This window comes from Lissotriton helveticus, chromosome 1_1 (assembly GCF_964261635.1).
Source record: "Lissotriton helveticus chromosome 1_1, aLisHel1.1, whole genome shotgun sequence".
NCBI classification, from domain to species: Eukaryota; Metazoa; Chordata; class Amphibia; order Caudata; family Salamandridae; genus Lissotriton; species Lissotriton helveticus.
Genome location: NC_136057.1, coordinates 1,091,781,380 through 1,091,793,999, shown reverse-complemented (window position 1 = coordinate 1,091,793,999; position 12,620 = coordinate 1,091,781,380). Strand labels below are relative to the sequence as shown.

The 12,620-nt window shown below is 49.5% G+C and overlaps 1 pseudogene; it reads left to right on the top strand.

The window, feature by feature from the left end:
- The first annotated feature begins 468 nt into the window (after positions 1 to 468).
- On the top strand, positions 469 to 1,305 carry LOC144778725 (28S ribosomal RNA; annotated as a pseudogene).
- Positions 1,306 to 12,620: the final 11,315 nt, after the last annotated feature.

Here is a 12,620-nt window from a genome sequence, read left to right as displayed (position 1 = left end):
CTCCAAAGGTCAGGTGGTTAGCCTTCTATTTACCTGCTGCAGGAAAACAAAAAGCAGAAGCACTTCTGACTCAAAGGAATCCTAGGTGACCACTGAAGACTGGACCCTGTATGATACCTTGTTAGACAGATACCTGGTGCCTAGAAACCAACTTGGCGGAGGTGGCAGCTGCCTGACTGTCCAGGAGGAACATGCTAGGAACTTTGAAAATTGGAACCAGGGAGGCCATATCATAGGCAGGTAAGGCAATCATGTTTCTGCTGCTCTGAGCTTTTTGCTGCACTGAAAACTGGTTCAGTGGGACCGCACAACAAAGTTATTTATCCACGCCGAGCCCTGCCACTATGACTCTCTTAAGGTAGCCAAATTCCTCGTCATCTAATTAGTGACACGCAGGAATGGATGAACGAGATTCCCGCTGTTCCTACCTACTATCTATCGAAACCACAGCCAAGGGAACGGGTTTGGCAGAGTCAGCGGGGAAACCCACCGGCGCGACCCGCTCCGGGGACAGTGGCAGGTGAGGAGTTTGACTGGGGCGGTACACCTGTCAAATGATAACGCAGATGTCCTAAGGTGATCTCAGGGAGGACAGAAACCTCCCGCGGAGCAGAAGGGCAAAAGCTCGCTTGATCTCGATTTTCAGTATGTATACAGACCGTGAAAGCGGGGCCTCACGATCCTTCTGACTTTTTGGGTTTCAAGCAGGAGGTGTCAGAAAAGTTACCACAGGGAAAAGTGGCTTGTGGCGGCCAAGCGTTCATAGTGATGTCGCTTTTTGATCCCTCGATGTCGGCTCTTCCTATCATTGTGAAGCAGAATTCACCAAGTGTTGGAATGTTCACCCACTAATGGGGAACGTGAGCTGGGTTTAGACCACCGTGAGACAGGTTAGTTTTACCCGACTGATGGTGTGTTGTTGCAATAGTAATCCTGCTCAGTACGAGAGGAACCGCAGGTTCAGACATTTGGTGTATGTGCTTGGCTGAGGAGCCAATGGGGCATAGCTACCATCTGTGGGATTATGACTGAACGCCTCTAAGTCAGAATCCCCCCTAAACCGTAATGATACCGCAGTGCCGTGGAGCCTCGGTTGGCCTGGGATAGCCGGGCTCTCTTGGGGGGCCGATGCATAGACCAGCTCACTTGGGGACCGGAGCACGAACTGAAGGAGGTCGCCTCCATCGCGGGGCACCCGGTGCTAAATCATTCGTAGACAACCTGATTCTGGGTCACGGTTTTGTAAGTAGCAGAGCAGCTACCTCGCTGCGATCTATTGAAAGTCATCCTCTGAGCCAAGCTTTTGTCTCTCCGTGCGTGGATTCCCCGCGGACGCCTCCCTCCACCACACCCAGGGGCGGGTCCCTCTGCTGCCAGGCCGGTGGGAGGGATGCGGAGGGGGTAACGCAGGTCCGCAGGAGGCCGCCTCCACCATGTGCCCTCCGGCACGGGGGCCTCCCCCTCCTGTCCCTGCCCCACCAGGGTGTGGGGATGGGGACCACAATACCTCGCGTGTCGGCAGGGTGACCAGATGGCCTCCCCTTTCCGCTGCTCCCGGGCAAGTCGGGCAGGGAGGTGAGCAGCAGCATCCCGGGGGAAGGAACCTCCAGAGCGGCTGCCTCGGTGCGCCCGGCCACCCTCGCCAGACTGCAAGGGCGACTGGGCATGGCACCCTCCAGGGCCATCTGGTCGCCTGGTTGCGCGACCAGATGGCCCTGCGGGCAGGGTGACCAGATGGCCCTGCAGGCAGGGTGACCAGATGGCCCTGCGGGCTGGGTGACCAGATGGCCCTGTGGGCTGGCGTCCTTCCCCAAAATTCTATAAGCCCCCAATAGTCAAGGAAAATGGGCTCCCCGGGCAGGCCGTTGGGGAGAGGACGTGGCCTGGGCTTAACCCTCCTTGGTTCCGGCCGAGGGTCTGGGTGCTGGTGACAGGGGTCCACCGGGGCCCGTGGAGGTTCTCCCCTGCCTGGCTAGGGTTCAGAAGCTGGGACCGGCCCGGGGCCTGAGCTCCGTCCGGCAGGCCCCGAGGCGCATGAGCCCCCATCCTGCAAGCCATCGGAGGGTCCGGGCCCTGGGGACAGGGGTCCCCCGGGGCCCGGGGAGGCTCTCCCTGGCCTGGCTAGTGTTGGGAAGCTGGGACCGGGCCCGGGGCTTGAGTTCCATCTGGCAGGCCCCAGAGTCCGTGAGACCCCCCCGTCCTGCAAGCTATCAGAGGGTCTGGGTGCTGGGGACAGGGGTCCACTGGGGCCCGGGGAGGCTCTCCCCAATCTGACTAGGGCTCGGAAGCTGGGACCGGGCCCGGGCCCGGGGATTGAACTCTGTCCGCAGGCCCGGGGGTGCGTGATTTCCCCATCCTGCAAGCCATCAGAGGGTCCGGGTGCTGGGGATGTGGGTCAACCGGGGCCCGGGGATGCTCTCCCTGACCTGGCTAGGGCTCGGAAGCTGGGAACGGGTCCGTGGCTTGAGCTCTGTCCGGCAGGCCCCGGGGTGCGTGAGCCCCCTGTCCTGCAAGCCATCAGAGGGTCGGGCACTGGGGCCGGGGGTCCACCAGGGCCTGGGGAGGCTCTCCCCGGTCTGGCTAGGCCTCGGAAGCTGGGACCGGCCCAGGGTTTGAGCTCCGTCCGGCAGGCCCCGGGGTGCGTCTGCCCCCCATCCTACAAGCCAGCCGGGGGTCCAGGCACTGGTGATGGGGGTCCGGCAGGCCCCTGGGAGGATCTCCCTGGCCTGGCTAGGGTTCGGAAGCTGGGACCGGGCCCGGGGCTCGTGCTGCATCTGGCGGGCCCCGGGGTGCAGGAGCCCCTTTTCCTGCAAGCCAGCCGAGGGTCCGATCGCTGGGGACGGGGGTCCACTTGGGCCCAGGCAGGCTCTCCCCGGCCTTGCTGCTTTCAGAAGCAGGGACTGGGCCGGGGAGCAGGGGTGGCTGGCTTCATCCAGTACGCTGTAAGAGCATAGTTTCTGCCCACCCCTAGTGATGATTCCAATGTATTTGCAGGTCTGGAGGGAAACATGTTGAAGGGGCAGCGGTTGCAAGGGAAACAATGCGGTCAATGCAACGCCAGATGGTGGCCATGAACAAACACATGAGGGACATGAAGGAGGGCATAAATGGTCTCAACAACACCATTGCAAAGGGCATGCGGAACATGGCTGAGGCTGTCAGGCTGTTGTGCAGCAAAATGGACATGGAACGTGGGGCAAGGCGAAGGGACAAACAGCTCATGGAAGGTGCCACCTTTGTCCTTAGCAGATACTCAGTGGCCATGCTGTTGGAAATGGCCCACTGCAGCCAGGATGTTGCAAGGGGGTTTATTACTGTCACCACTGCGTTAGAAGTGCTCCATCTGGGGATGGTGGTGAAAGTGAGGAGGTAACAAGCCACAGCAGCATCACTCCACCTATTGCAGAGTTCAGGAGGCACAGTGCAAGGCAAGGTCCAGCCGCAGGACAGTTCTCTAAGGAGTGCAGTGTGCAAAGTGCCCAGACCAGTGCTCTGCGTGGACGCAAGAAGTGAAACCATGCTTCAGCTGACATTGGGAGATGGGTGAAGTAACCCATGTAACCAATTGATAAGGAATGACAATGAGCATGCAGTGTATCAATGCTATGCTGGGATTGTTGAGGCACTGAGAGGCCAATATGGTGCGGGGATGTGCCTTACTATTGCCTGATATAAGTTCAATAAAACACAGTTACACAATTGCAATTACATGCATTGTCTCATTACTTGCTCAGAAATAGTTGCGTGTGATCTCTGCACGCCTGTGTCTCCCATCTTGTGCTGCTACAACACCTGCTGTGCGGTGCAGTGGCTGTGGACATTCCTCATTCTCATCCTCTGATTCAGTGTGTTCCACGGGTGTTCCCTTCTTTGTGACCGGGTTATGAAGCATGGCACATGTTGCTATTATTTTGCAGCAGATCAGAGGGCGGTACTGCCGTACACCTCCACTTTTGTGGAGGCAGCGGAACCTGCTTTTCAGGAGTCCAAATGTATGTTCCACCACATTCCGTGTAGATTTATGGGCCACATTGAATCTCCTCTCACTTGGGGTAGATGGGTTGAGGTATGGAGTCAGGATAAATGCCCGCACTGCATATCAACTAATTGGTAAAGGAAGAACCATTATTCACAGTCAACAACAGATACATCCAAGGTATACTTCAGGGTGTGTCACATTGACTTAACTAGCAGGTATCCTTCTCCAAATTCACCACCAGCCTGAAGTGTATAGATGCCACTGCTCCTGCCTGAAAATGTAGGAGTCATGCGTGCTCCCTGGAAATGTTGCTACAATATCGGTGATGATGTGAGACGCATCACAAATGACCTGTACTTGATTGGATGTGTTGATTTACAGTTCCGATATATGTACTCAGTTGCAGGGGGGGCAGATTGGAATGTGTGTCCCACTGATGCACCATATAACATGTGGGAACTGGGCCTTCTGAAAAAAATCCATCTTTGTCTTATGCAGTTCCGTCTGTTTGCTGGGGAACCGGATATAGTGGTGCATTCTTTGCACCATGGCATCCTAAGAATGTGTTGAAAAAGCGTCACAGGCAACTTTGTGAGACACCACCAGCCACAGCTAGAACCCCCTGGTAACTACCTGATGCAAGTAGATGCAGGCAACAAAGGACCTGTACATGTGGTGGCGTTGCGTGCACCCTTGGTGTCTGGTGCTCCAGGATTGGGTGCAGGTCACGTATCAGGTCTAGGATGGTGGTGGGGTGGAGCCTGTACCTCTCATGGATTTCTGCCTCTGTGAGTTGGAATAGTGTAATGTGCACTCAGTATAAGCGTTCCTGTTGTCTCCAGATCCTCAGTGCTGCTGCTTGCATCTGCATCCGTCTTGCAATGAGGGCCGCCATTGAGTTCTTGCTGATGCATTCTGGGGCTGTTTATATGCAGTGCTCCTGGTTACCACCTGCTTTGAGTCAGTGTTAATTTGCGGCTCCAAAATAGCGTTTTTCCAAAAATCGCAATTTGCGATTATTTTGTACAATGGTTTGCGATTTTGTATTGGTATTTCTTATTTTGCAAATCGCAAAATAGAGAGTTGGTGTGACATATTCACAAAATAAAGAATTTCTAACTCATTTCTTTTATTTTTAGCGATTCTCTATTTTGCGATTAGGTTTTTCTGTCTCTACATCTCCCATGGGTCATTTGCGATTCCAAACGTGGAAATTCTGCGAATATCTGCGTTTGCGTTTGCAATTTGTCTACATACAACTGGCCCATAGTTTTATTTAATATCATTTGCAAGTGTTAATTAGTATAGGGGCGGAGCTAGCCACTCCCAAAGATGGCCCCGCTGTAAGTGAGCTCCTTCGGTCGCTTTTCTATCCTTCAAATATCCTGTGCATATATTCTGCAGAATGCCGTAAAAAACGCAAATACCTAAATCGGAAGGACAAAGCGCTCTGAGTGTTGACCTGGTTTCTGCTGCTGCAGCTACTCCCAAAGAGGGAAAAATTGCTTGAAACTCCAACTGCGGAGTTCCATGCAAGCGCATGCGCAAGCCTGCTGGCGCGCCGAGACTGCTCCGAGGGGGACGGAGAAGCGGTGCCTGGCCTGTGGACGACAAGCCGGACACCTCCGGAGCACCTGGGACAACTGCCGTGATCCCTGCTCTGCCTGCCACTGCCCATCGCAATGCCGAGACTTGTGGTAGCACCGGGGGAAAAACAACGAGGTCCCGATACCGCCGCCCCTGTGGGTAAAAGAGCTCTTCCATGAATTTGCGATGCAGTGCATCAAGGGGCAGGGGAACACAGCTAGGGCGCCCTGGAAACTCTAAAGCGCCCAGCATTGCAGAGAGCAGTTACAAATGAGGAGCGGCGGCAAAAAAATAAAACATCGGAGTGCAGCGTTGGATACGCAAGAAAAGATATCTGCTTCTCTTTGGTCTGGGGACCATGTGGATCGTTTGTTGGCGGGTGGCCTGCAGCCATGAAGAGCACAGACTGCGAGCTGACTCCCTGCCTCACTGAAGTCGGTAAGTGGAGGGCGCAGACATCATCAACGCATTAGAAGGTGCTCAGGGTGTGTGGCTCAGGGCACTCAGTGGGATTCTTTGAACAGCACGAGAGGGCCCCAAACACAATCAGCGATTTTGGTGTGGTTTATATTCTCCCCCGCCCACTACGCTTTGCCAAATGACAGGGCTGCAGCCTGTTCTTGGGCCGGCTCCTTCGACTGCGTGATGGCAGGTCACAGCGCGTCATTTTCTTGGGACTTAGCGAGTTGCAGGGTGCCGGCTGGTGTCATTCTAACCCGCTGATGTGCCAGTGGAGGTGCTATACGACTCACATACTGCGACTGTTTGCCCCTGCTGCGCAGTGAGAGTTACGTACCTCCTCTAGTAATAGACTGCATGAGTTTTATACCTCCACCCTTTGAAAATACAAAGAAGCTACAGAGACACCGAAGGCTCCAGATCTCATTCTGTGGAATTACAAGTGTTCCATATCCATCTCTTCTTTTGTGTTGCCTCTCCGTACTGTAATTTCTTGGACTCACATACTGCGACTCTTAACCCCTGCTGGGCAGTGAGATATACGGACCTCGTCTAGTAAGCCCTGAGAATGACCAGCAAGTAATCTTCGGTTGTGGGGATGCACAAACTGGGATCCGGGCCCACACGTTCCGCTGCCCTCCTCACTGCGACAGCTGAGCGCCACTCATATTGTGAGGTGAACTGAGCAAAGGTGTTATACTGCTGTGACATTCCAAAATGGGGAAACCAGACAGGAATCAATCAACACTTCACTTTGAACAATCAAAGAAGGCAGTCGAACAAGGCATAGACATTCCAGTGGACTTCCAATCCATGTTCACACCGATCCAATCAACGCTATCTAATATCGATGGAAAGATTGATACTTTAACCTACCGAGTATATTGCATGTCTGAACGCCTAGATAGACACACGGAAAGGATAGACATGGCTGAGCAACGCATATCAGACACAGAAGATGATCACCACCAACTTGAGACCAAAAAAGGGAACATCCACAAGACCTTAGAAATGCTCGTAACGAAGTCAGAAGATTTGGAAACGAGATCTCGTCGAAACAACCTACGCTTCATGAGGATAGCAGAATGGACAAAGGTGGGCAACATTGAAAATCACTATAGAGACAGGAACGCAATGCTTCGTAAGGCCAGAGAACTGGGCAGCCTGAAACATGAAGGGATGGACATCTCCATTTACCCAGACTTCACACCACAAGTCCAAGAAGTGCACAATACGTTTTTGACGGTGAAAAGCTACAGGACCTCAACATTCCATATGCAATGATTTACCTGGCAAGGCTGCGGGTAATGGACAGCGGCAAGTGCACAGTCTACAATGAGCCCAAAGTAGTGCTCAAATTTCTACAACAAAAAGGCACACAAGCACCACACCGAAGATCACCCAGAGGCGAGCAGGAAGAACGCGGGGGCACTTCTGACGTCGAATGAAGGACTGCCCTCCCTTGCCTGGAGGGCACACCCTGGCTCTCTGGGCGACGCTCACATTGAACTCAGATAAGTGGAGGACACAGCTGGGTGGTTAAATGGCAGGCATGTAGGCCAATGGGTAAAACATGCATAATAGAAAACTGAAGAATGCATTCTAAAATTCTAAACACATGGTTCTTCAAAAATAGCAGATTATGCCACCAAGTTTAACTTTGCTCTCCTGCAGGGGATACGTGACCCCCTATGTGACTTTGTCACTGGGGATCCCAGCTGGCGGATCCCGCTACCCTGTGTGCACCACACCACATTATTGGTTCCTCATAGGACTGTTTGGAGGGGTGTGGAGGGGTTCTTAGTTTCATTACGGAATGGCTTTAGCAATTGGGTTATGCTGAAGTGGGTAGGGAGGGGGGATGGGTTTGTTCTGTTTTGGGGTGTGCTACTGTGATTGTACCGATGTATCAGATGAGGTTTGCATTGATTGCACTACTAGATTACTGCGGTGAGATATGGAACTCAGTAGAATTTGTGTTTCAATCTGAATATGGGTGAGACATATTACTGCGTAACACGGAACGTTCGGGGGGTCAACACAGCAAGAAAATTTAGGAAAGTGTTTGCTTATTTAGATCTCCATAACATTCAGGTCGCTTAAGGAGACGCATTTGAAAATTATATCAAAGACTAAAATCGTTCTTAAATGGGCTGGGTACAAATTGGACTCTTCGTATTCCTGCTATGCTATGGGGGTGATCATCCTTTTTAAAAGAAGGCTTTCCTTTACACCCAAAGAAAACGGTGTAGCACGGTTACAACGAATTTTTTACAACGCACTACCATTACATCGCAACTTTTACCACGCAAACCATTACAACGCAATGCGCTGGGGGGCGCTCTAGGATAGGGAATGTATTTAATATACTATCCAACACCTTCCCTGCTATCCACGGGGACTGGAGTTGGAATAGTAAATTAAATAATTCACTATCCAGCGCCTAAAAGCATTATGCGTTGTAATGGACTGCGTGGTAAAAACTGCGTTGTAAAGGCATGCGTGGTAAAAGCATGCGTTGTAGTGACACCAATCCAAAGAAAACATACACGGACAAAGAAGGACGGTGTGCCATGCCATGGTACATGGCAAACGGGGGTATCCCTGGTCAAGTTTATCAATGTTTATGGGCCCATATTAGATGAACCTGAAACCTTTACACAACTATACAGCATTATGCGCGAATGGCCTGAAGCAGCTATTGAGTGGGGGGTTGATCTCAACACATATTTAGACCCTCAATTGGGCAAATCCAGCCTGCAAGGCCTACGCACACCCAAAATCGCACACAATAATAACGGTGCCATGCTTGAATTTGACCTAGTTGACGTATGGAGATTGCGTAATGGCGCAGCGAGGGAGGGTACGCAAGCTATGCCTGCACATAACAGTTGGTCCTGATTGGACTACTGGCTCCTTAATATGGGGGGCAAATGACTGGGTCACAGATGTTACTGTGCTCCCGCTTACCCTGTCGGATCACAATCTGGTGCTGCTTTCTCTTAAGATACCGGCTAATATTCACAGCCCATACACATGTCGATTTCCCCCAGAAGCCCTGCTGGATCCCGTATACCCTGACACTATACGAAAAGCCATAGAACAATACATTGACCTGAATACAGCCACTGTAGAGAGTGCCTCTATTTTGTGGGAGGATTTCAATGTGACCATAAGAGGGGTCTGCATGAGCACAACGGCTGGCATTTTAAAAGACATTCGGGATCAACTTGCAAAGATGAATCAACGCTAACGGCATTAGAACGCCAATACACTACTGCACGCTTTCCCGAAACATTGCATCGGATTCATGATGCACTTTTGGAATATGATGAACTGGCAGAATCCGAGATTCGTTATAGATCTCGCAGACATGCCGTAACATAGCCGATAAATAAATCCCGAGCTGACTTTCACCATATCACTAAAATCACAGATAACCTAGGGTCAGAACATTATGCCCCCATGGAAATAGTGGATCAATGCCTTGGATTCTACGCAGACCTTTATACGTCGCGTGGATCTGCAGATGAACCTGAGCTAAACGCCTATCTGTCTGACAGAGCATGTTCATGGCTCGCTGATAACCACTGCGAATATCTAAACCAGCCGGTAGACCAAACGGATATATAGGCAGCAATACGTGAACAACCCAACCAGAAAGCTCCAGGCCCAGACGGGCTTCCAGCCGAATTTGAAAAAGAATATATTGACTTACTTGCGCCTAACCTGCTCGAGATGTATGCTGAAGCAAAAGAGTCCAGCATATTATCACCATCCCTTCACCAAGCATTATTTATTGCATTATTAAAAAAAGATAAGGCCCCTTATCTGTGCGAATCATTCCGACCCCTATCGCTCATCAATCTGGACGCCAAGATTGGGGCAAAAATATTGGCCACCAGACTGCAGTTCCTAATGCCTAGCCTGGACCTGTTGGACCAATCTGGTTTTACACAGGAGCGCTCTAAGTCTCACAATCTTAGGACAATATTTGCCGTGTTTCATGTCCTCGATCCCGAGTTGCAAGCCGCCGCGATCATGTTAGATGTGGCAAAGGCGTTTGACTCCATAGAGTGGAGCTACATGTTTCATATATTGTGACGTATGAGATTTCTGACGCTGTTCCTCGGCTGGGTGCGACTATTATATAACGATCCGTCCGCATTTGTACGTGTCGGGTGCCTGACTTCACAACCTGTTCAGATTCAGAGAGGCACCAGTCAGGGGTGCCCACTCTCGTCATTATTGTTTGCACTGGTACTTGAGCCACTGGCCTGTATCATTCGACAGCGCCACAGAGAGACGCCCCTTAATTTTCTACACTGTCCGGTTGACATCTCATTGTATGCCACCGACATGGTGCTATTTAATATAGAACCGACACCATACCTGGCAAGGTTATTGAGGGAATATATTAGATTTGGGTTATTCTTGGGCCTATAAATTAACTGGGACAAGTCGATAATGATACCGCTAACACCCAAAACGACTCCCCCGCACATGGAATATCCCTTGGTTTTGGCAACAGATCAGGTAAAGTACCTGGGTGCATTGTGACCCTGACATTGTAATAAGAGAAAACTAAGGTAGAGCACACTCCTCCCTAGAACAACAGGTATATAGGTGGAATATGCTACACCTCTCCATGGCGGATCAAATTGCGATCATTAAAATGGTTATACTTCCATGCTTTTTATGCCTATTCTGCAAATCCCAATCAAGCTACCACAATACTACTTTAGCTAGGTAGAATCATCCCTTCTACGCTTGATATGGGGAGGCGGGCAGGCTAGGGTGAGCTGGGCCACACTAATGCTAGACTATAGCAGGGGTGGATTCAGCGCTCCGGACCCGTATATATATTACCTATGCGCCCAAGCGCAATATGCGTACTATTGGTTCAAAACACACGCCTATACCCCACATGTTAGCAAAGAGAGAATAGAGAGGCAACAGAAAAAGAAGAGTGTTTGTACACTCTTTCACAAAATGAGTAAAAGTCTTTCAGTATTGTACACAATCCACTTTTATTTCATCCTTGGACATATTCTTTGTACAAGATGATTGGACACACAGCCAACGCGTTTTGCCCAAGTTGGGATTCCTCAGGGCAAATGCTGAAAGTACGCTAGTCTTGCGGCGTTTTAGTCTGTACTTCGACAGCAATCTTACGCGCTGGAAAATTAGAAATCTCCAACACTTCAGATTGTACAACGTTTTGTGGCCACGATAGATTGAGTTACAACAGTAAGCGTGAAAGTACCTTCATGAGTTCATGATCCTCTGAGTATCTTCATTCAAGTCAAAGAAAGCAGTGTGCACTGTGATATGTGTCACTGGCAATATGGGGTAGCATTTCTAACCATGTCCCACAACGAACGCCATGTCTGTCATACAGCCGTTGTTTGAAAATTTGGAATACACGTGAGAATTCATGAAAGGTACTCCAGGCATAGATTTGTTTCTAGGAAGTTGGATAAGGCTCTTGTAACCCATCTCTCGAGGATTTTTATCGCAAATGGTAATAGCGAAATTGGCCTGTAATTAGCCGAGCAGAGAGGGTCCAAAGAAGCCTTTTTCAACAGAGGTGTAAACTGACCAGCACCCTCACGCCTAATGGTAACTTGCGCATCATACACTTACCATACCCCCATAAAACTATATAGGTGTGGTCTCGGGAAAACAAGCAATTGCAAATGATGTAACCAGCCGAATGCTGATTTCCTGCATCTTGCATGGGAATGTAGACGGTGCAATTGTTTTAGAGGGGGGTGCTGGAGCATATACAGGAAATGACTGGAATTCTTTTGCAATGTATACCATCAATTTGTTTGCTATGCTATATCCCTCACTTAAAAGGTACAATGGGTAAATTTGTGCGCATTGCACTATTAATGGCCAACCGTTGAGTCGCTATGAACTGGGAAAGCACTATGGCCCCAAAGACTGTGAGCTGGATCAAAGACTTGGTGTATTGTAGGGAAAACCTAACATTGTAAGCAAAAGAACTGCCTTCAGTATCCAGACCTAGAGACATGTGGGAGCATTTCCGCCAATACCTGCAACAACAGGCTACCACTAGCTCACAAGTCTAATGGTGATGATGTTACTGTGTATAGGATTTCATACTACCGCAAATGTATTTGTTGAAACTGATGTGAGGCTTATTAGAAAGCTGATTGTGCAACGATCAATCACAGAGTGATTATATGTTTTGTTATTGTTGTACTGCCTTGCAAGGCAGAGATATTGCACTTAGTTTTTCAAAATGGCAATAAACAGATTCTATATGTTTATTACTTTTTATTAATTGTGTTTTGATAATGTATTAATTAGGAAATTGTTAATTATTTTATTTTTAGTTGTTTTAAAGTATACAAATTAACAACAGAATATTGTGTTTAAGGGGATAATGGTATGGAGTTTTTTTAAATTAATTTTGTTGGATTAAGGTTAGTAATAAATAATAATTTAACAAAAAATAAAATATACATTTATTGCATTAAATGCAGAACATATTTAAAAAATAAATAATAACAAATTGAAAATGAAAAATTTATGCATTTTCATAAAGTTAAATAATTATACATTT